This window comes from Propithecus coquereli, unplaced genomic scaffold (assembly GCF_000956105.1).
Source record: "Propithecus coquereli isolate 6110/MARCELLA unplaced genomic scaffold, Pcoq_1.0 Scaffold182, whole genome shotgun sequence".
NCBI classification, from domain to species: Eukaryota; Metazoa; Chordata; class Mammalia; order Primates; family Indriidae; genus Propithecus; species Propithecus coquereli.
In genome coordinates, this window is record NW_012142968.1 from 1,070,723 (window position 1) to 1,077,658 (window position 6,936).

Sequence of the window (6,936 nt, forward strand, 5' to 3'; positions counted from 1 at the left end):
GCTATTAGTTGGAGTATTCAATAAATGTCAATCAGTTCAAGTTGACTGAAAGAGTTATTTAGATCTTCTATATCCTTACTGATTTTCTGTCATGTTTGTTCAGTTACAGAGAGAGGAGTGCTGAAGTAGCCTATTATAATTGTGAATTTGTTTATTTCTCCTTTCAAAGCTATCAGTTTTTGCTTCATGTGTTATAAAGCTTTGTTGTTATGTACATCCGCATTTAGGATTGCTCGGTATATTTGGTGAATTGTCCTTTTTATATATATATATGTGTAATTCCCCTCTTTATCCCCATAACATTGCATGTTTTGATCTTGACTTTGTCTGATTATTATACAGCCTCCCCAGGTTTCTTTTGATTATGGTTCTCAAGGAATACCCCTTTCTATCCTTGTATTTTCAACCTATCTATATCATTATGTTTTAAATGGATTTCTTACAGAGTGTATATAGTTGGTCTTGTTTCTTTTAACCAGTCTGGCAATCTCTTTTGATGTATTCAGATGATTTACATTTAATATAATTATTTATTTGGTTGGACTAACATCTTACTAGCTTTTTTTCCTATTTGTTCCTTTGTTCTGTGTATCCTTCATGTGTCTTTCTCCAGTGATAATATCTTACAGAAACATAGTATAATGTCAAAACCATGACATTTATGTTGGGTCAATATTAACTGAAGTACAGACTTTATTTGGATTTTACCAGTTTTGACTTGTTCTCTCTGTCTCTGTCTCAGTATATAGTTCTATGAAATTTTATCACATTTGTAGATTAAAGTAACCAACAATACAATAAGGATACATAACTGTCCCATCACCACAGAGAAATTCCCTTGCATTACCCCTTAATAATCACACCCTTCCCCTAGTTCTAACTCCTGGCAAACACTAATATTTCCTCCATTTCTAAAATTTTGTCATTTCAACAATGTTATATAAGTGGAATCATATAGTATGTAACCTTTTGAGTTTGACTTTTCTTTTTTCACTCAGGATAATGCCCCAGAGATCCACTCCGTTGTTGCAGCTATCAGTAGTTTATTCCTTTTTATTGCAGAGCAGTATTCCATTGTATGTATGTACCACAGTTTGTTTATCCACTCATCCATTGTGGGATATTTTACATTTGTCCAGATTTTGGCTATTATAAATAAAGGTGGAATGAACATTTGTATACAGGTTTTTGTGTGAATATAAGTTTTATTTCCCGAGGATAAATATCAGGATTGTGATTTCTGAACAATATGGTAAATGTATGCTTAAATTTATAAGAAACTGCCAGAGTGTTTTCCAAAGTGGCATCACCATTTTACATTCTCACTAGTAATGTGTGAGAGAGGCCAGTTTATCCACATTCTCACCAGCATTTGGTACATTCTGTATTTGTTTTAAAATATTTTTACCTTTTTAATAAATGTGCCATGGCATCTAATCATGGTTAACATTTACCTAATTGGTAATGGTGTTGGATATATTTTTTAACAAAATAGACTGTTTTTTAGAACACTTTTAGGTACTCAGTAAGATTAAGCAGAAAGTCCAGAGAGTTCCTGTATATCCCCTTCCCCTCAAACACACACAAACTGCCTTATTGCTGCACCACAGTAGTACATTTGTTACAATTGATGAACCTAAATTGAATCATCATCATGCAAATTCCATAGTTTACATTAAGGTCACTCTTAGTGTTATACATTCTATAGGTTTTGACAAATGTAGAATGACATGTATGCACCACTATAGTGTCACACAGAATAGTTTCACTGCCCTAAAAATCCTCTATGCTCTGCCTATTCATTCTCCCCATTCCCTAATCTCTAGCAACAACTGATATTTTTACTGTCTACATAGTTTTCCCTTTTCCAGAATCTCATATAGTTGGAATCATATAATATATAGCATTTTCAGATTGCCTTCTTTAATTCGGTAATATGCATTTAAGTTTCTTTCATGCCCTTGCTTGATACCTCATTTCTTTTTAGTGTTGAATAATATTCCATAGTCTGGATGCACCATAGTCTGTTTATCCATTCACCTATTGAGGGTCATCTTGGTTGCTCCCAAGTTTCGGCAATTATGAGTTAAGCTGCTATAAACATCTGTGTAGAGGTTTTTGTGTGGACCTAAGTTTTCAGCTCCTTTGGGAAAATTCCAAGGAGTACAATTGCTGAATCATATCATAAGAGTATGTTTAGATTTATAAGAAACTATCAGTTTTTCAAAGTGCTTATACCATTTTGCACTCACACCAGCAATGAATGAGAGTTCCTGTTGCTCTACATCTCTGCCAGGGTTTGGTGTTTTAAGTGTTAAATATCTTTTCATGTGTTTATTGGCACATATGTCCTATTTGTTGATGTGTCTGTTACAGATTTTTTTATATTTTCTAATTGGATTTTTTTCTTCCTGTTGAGTTTATAGAATTGTTTATATATTCTGGATGCAAAGCCTTTGTCAGATATGTTATTTGCAAATAGTTTTGCCTAGTGTGTGGTTTATATTTTCATACTCTTCACAGCATATTTTTCAAAATTAAAAAATCAGTTTGATGAAGTCCAATTTACCAATTAATTTTTTTGGATTGTGACTTTGATGTTGTATTTATTTATTGATTGATTTTTACTTTAAAATATTATAGGGATACAAATGTTTTGGTTACATAAATTGCTTTTATACCACTTGAGTCAACGTTACAACTTTGCCCATCACCCAGATAGTGTACATTGTATTCATTAGGTATGACTTCAACCATCCCTACCTCCCGCCTCCCACATGCATGGTTTCTGTTGACTTTTACTTCCATGTGTGCACATGAGTGCTAATTGGTTAGTTCCAATTTAATAGTGAGTACATGCGGTGTTTGTTTTTCCATTCTCGTGATACTTCACTTAGGAAAATGGTCTCCAGTTCCATCCAGATTGTTGCAAAAGGTATTAATTCAGTTTTTATGACTGAGTAGTACTCAATGGTATATATATACCACGTATTATTAATCTACTCAGGAATTGATGGGCACTTGGGTCGATTCCATATCTTTGTGACTGTGAACTGTGCTGCAATAAACATTCTGGTATAAGTGTCTTTTTGATAAAATGACTTTGTCTCCCCTTGGGTAAATACCCAGTAGTGGGATTGCTGGATCAAATGGTAGGTCAACTTTCAGTTCTTTGAGGAATCTCCATACTATTTTCCATAGATGTTACACTAGTTTGCAGTCTCACGAACAGTGTATAAGTGTTCCTTTCTCTGCACAAACATGACAGCATATATTGTTTTGGGACTTTTTGATAAGAGCCATTCTCACTATGGTTAGGTGTTATCTCATTGTGGTTTTGATTTGCTTTTCTCTGATGATTAGAGATGTTGAGCATTTTTTCATGTTTCTTGGCCATTATTCTGTCTTTGTTTGAAAAGTTTCTTTTCATGTCCTTTTCCCACTTTTTGAGAGGGTTGTTTGGTTTTTTATTCTTGCTGATTTTCCTGAGTTCTACATAGATTCTAGTCATCAGCCCTTTGTTGGATGTGTAGCATGTGAATATTTTCTCCCATTAGGCAGGTTATCTGTTTGCTCTTGTGACAGTTTCTTCAGCTGTGCAGAAGCTTTTTAATGCAATCCCTACTAAAATACCAGCATTGTTTTTCACAGATATAGAGAAAATAATTTTACGCTTCATAGAGAACCAGAGATGACCCCGTATAGCAAAAGTAATCCTAGACAAAAAGAATAAAATAGGAGGCATCAATTTACCAGGCTTCAAACTATACTACAAGGCTATAGTAATTAAAACAGTATGGTACTAGCACAAGAACAGGGACATAGACCTTTCGCACAGAACTGAGAACCCAGATATAAAACCAGCCTCATATAGCCATCTAATCTTTGACAAAGCAGACAAAAATATACACTGGGGAAAAGATTCATTATTCAATAAATGGTACTGGGAAAACTGGATAGCCACATGTAGAAGACTGAAACAGGATCCACACCTTTCACCTCTCACAAAAATCAACTGATGGTGGATAACAGCCTTAAACCTAAGGCTTGAAACTATAAGAATTTTAGAGGAAAACATTGGAAATACTCTTCTAGACACTGGCGTAGGCAAAGAACTTATGAGGAAGACCCCAAAGTCAATCACAGCAACAACAAAGTAAATAAATGGAACCTGATCAAATTAAAAAGCTTCTGTATAGCCAAAGAAACTATCACGAGAGCAAACAGAGAACCTACAGAATGGGAGAAAATATTCGCATGCTACACATCCGATAAAGGGGTGATAACTAGAATCTATTTAGAACTCAGGAAAATCAGCAAGAAAAAATCCAACAACCCTATCAAAAAATGTGCAAAGGACATGAACAGAAACTTTCGAAAAAAGATAGAGTAATGGCCAACAAACATATGAAAAAATGCTCAGCATCTCTAATCATCAGGGAAATGCAAATTAAAACCACAATGAGATATCACTTATCTCCAGTGAGAATGGCCTTTATCAAAATGTCCCAAAACAATAAATGTTGGCATCCATGCAGAGAGATAGGAACACTCATACACTGCTGGTGGGACTGCAAACTAGTGCAACCTCAGTGGAAAGCAATATGGAGATACCATAAAGAGATACAAGTAGATCTACCATGTGATATAGCAATCCCATTACTGGGCATCTACCCAAAAGAACAGAAAACATTCTATACAAAAGATACGTGTACTCGAATGTTTATAGCAGCACAATTCACAATTGCAAAGATGTGGAAACAACCCAAGTGTTCATCAATACATGAGTGGATTAATAAAATGTGGTATGTGTATACCATGGAGTACTATTCAGCTATAAGAAACAATGGTGATATAGCATCTCTTGTATTTTCCTGGATAGAGCTGGAACCCATTCTACTAAGTGAGTTATCCTGATAATGGAAAAATAAGCACTACCTGTACTCACCATCTTATTGGCTTCACTGATCAACACCTATGTGCACATATAGGAATAACATTTATAGGGCATCGGGCAGATAGGAGGTGGGAGGAGGGGATGGGTATATACATACATAATGAGTGTGATATGCACCATCTGGGGGATCGACATGCTTGAAGCTCTGACTCATGGGGAGGAAGGGCAATATACACAACCTAAACATTTGTACCCCCACATTATGCTGAAATAAAAATTAAAAAAAGAATAAAGATCATCTACTTCTGCTTAAGAAAAAAACACTACCAAACACTGATGAAAGAAATTAAAGAGGACACAAACAAATGGGAAGATACATCATACTCATGGATTGGAAGAATTAATATTGTTAAAATGATCATAGTACCCAAAGAAATCTAATCCCTATCAAAATTAAGGTGGCTTTCTCACAGAAATAGAAAAAAACAATCCTAAAATTTGTGTGGATCTACGGAAGACCCCCAATACCCATAGCAATCCTCAACAAAAAGAACAAAGCTAGAAACATCACACTACCTAACTTCAAAATATATTACAAAGCTATAGTAAGCAATACAACATGATGCTGGTATGCAAATAGACACATAGACCAATGGAACAGAATAGCAAACTCAGAAATAAACCTATATGTTTATATCCAACCGATTTTCAAGAAGGCTGCCAAAACATGCACTTGGGAAAGGACACCCTCTTCAACAAATGGTACTAGGAAAACTGGATATCCATATGTAGAAGAATGAAACTAGAATCCTCCCTCTCACCATATACAAAAATATCAACTGAAAATGGATTAGGGGCTTAAAAGTAAGACCTGAAGCTATAAAAATACTAGAAGAAAACATAGGGAAAACACTTCAGGATATTGGTTTGGGCAAAGGTTTTATGGTTGAGACTTCACAAGTACAGACAACAAACTGGAAAATAGACAAATGGGACTTTATTAAACTAAAAAGCTCTGCACAGCAAAGGAAACAATCAACAGAGTGAAGAGACAACCTGCAGAATGGGAGAAAATATTTTCAAAGTATTCATCTTACAAGGTACTGATATCCAGAATATACAAAGGACTCAAAAAACTCAACAGCAAAAATACAAATAATCCCATTTAAAAATGGGTGAATTACTTGAATAGAAATTTCTCAAGAGAAGACATAAAAATTGCCACCAGGTGTATGAAAAAATGCTCAATATGACTAATCCATCAGGGAAATGCAAATCAGAAGCACCATGAGATATCATCTCAGCCCAGTTAGAAGGGCTGGTGAGGATGCAGAGAAAGGGAATTCTTACACGCTGTTGATAAGAATGTAAACTAGTAAAGAAATTGTAAGAAACAGTATGTTGGTTTGTTAAAAAACTAAAAACTAAATTACCATATGATTCAGCAATCCCAGTACTGGGGATTCATCCAATGGAAAGAAATTAGAATATCAAAGGGTTACCTGAACCCCCATGTTTATTGCAGCATGATTCACAGTAGCCAAGATATAGAATCAACCTAAGTGTCCATCAGTGGGTGAATGGATAAAGAAAATGTGATGTACAATGGAATATTATTCATCCATAAAAAAGAATGAAATTCTCTAATTTGCAGCAACATGGATGGAATTTGATGTTGTTATGTTAGGTGACATAATCCACACAAGAAAGACAAATATCATGTGTTTTCTCTCATATATTTGACTTAAAAGTTGATATCATGGAGCTAGAAAGTAGAATAATGGTTATCAGAGGCTGGGAAGACTTGGGGGCAGGATGAAAAAAGGTTGGTTAATGTGTACAAATATGCAGTTAGATAGAAGGAATAAGTTCCAGTTTTCAATAGCACATTAGGGTGACTATAGTTAACAATGATTCCTTGTATATTTCAAAATAGCTAGAGGAGAAGATTAAAACATTCCCAACACAGAGAAGTGATAAATGTTTGAGGTGATGAATATCTTAAATACCCTGATTTGATCATTACACATTTTATGTAT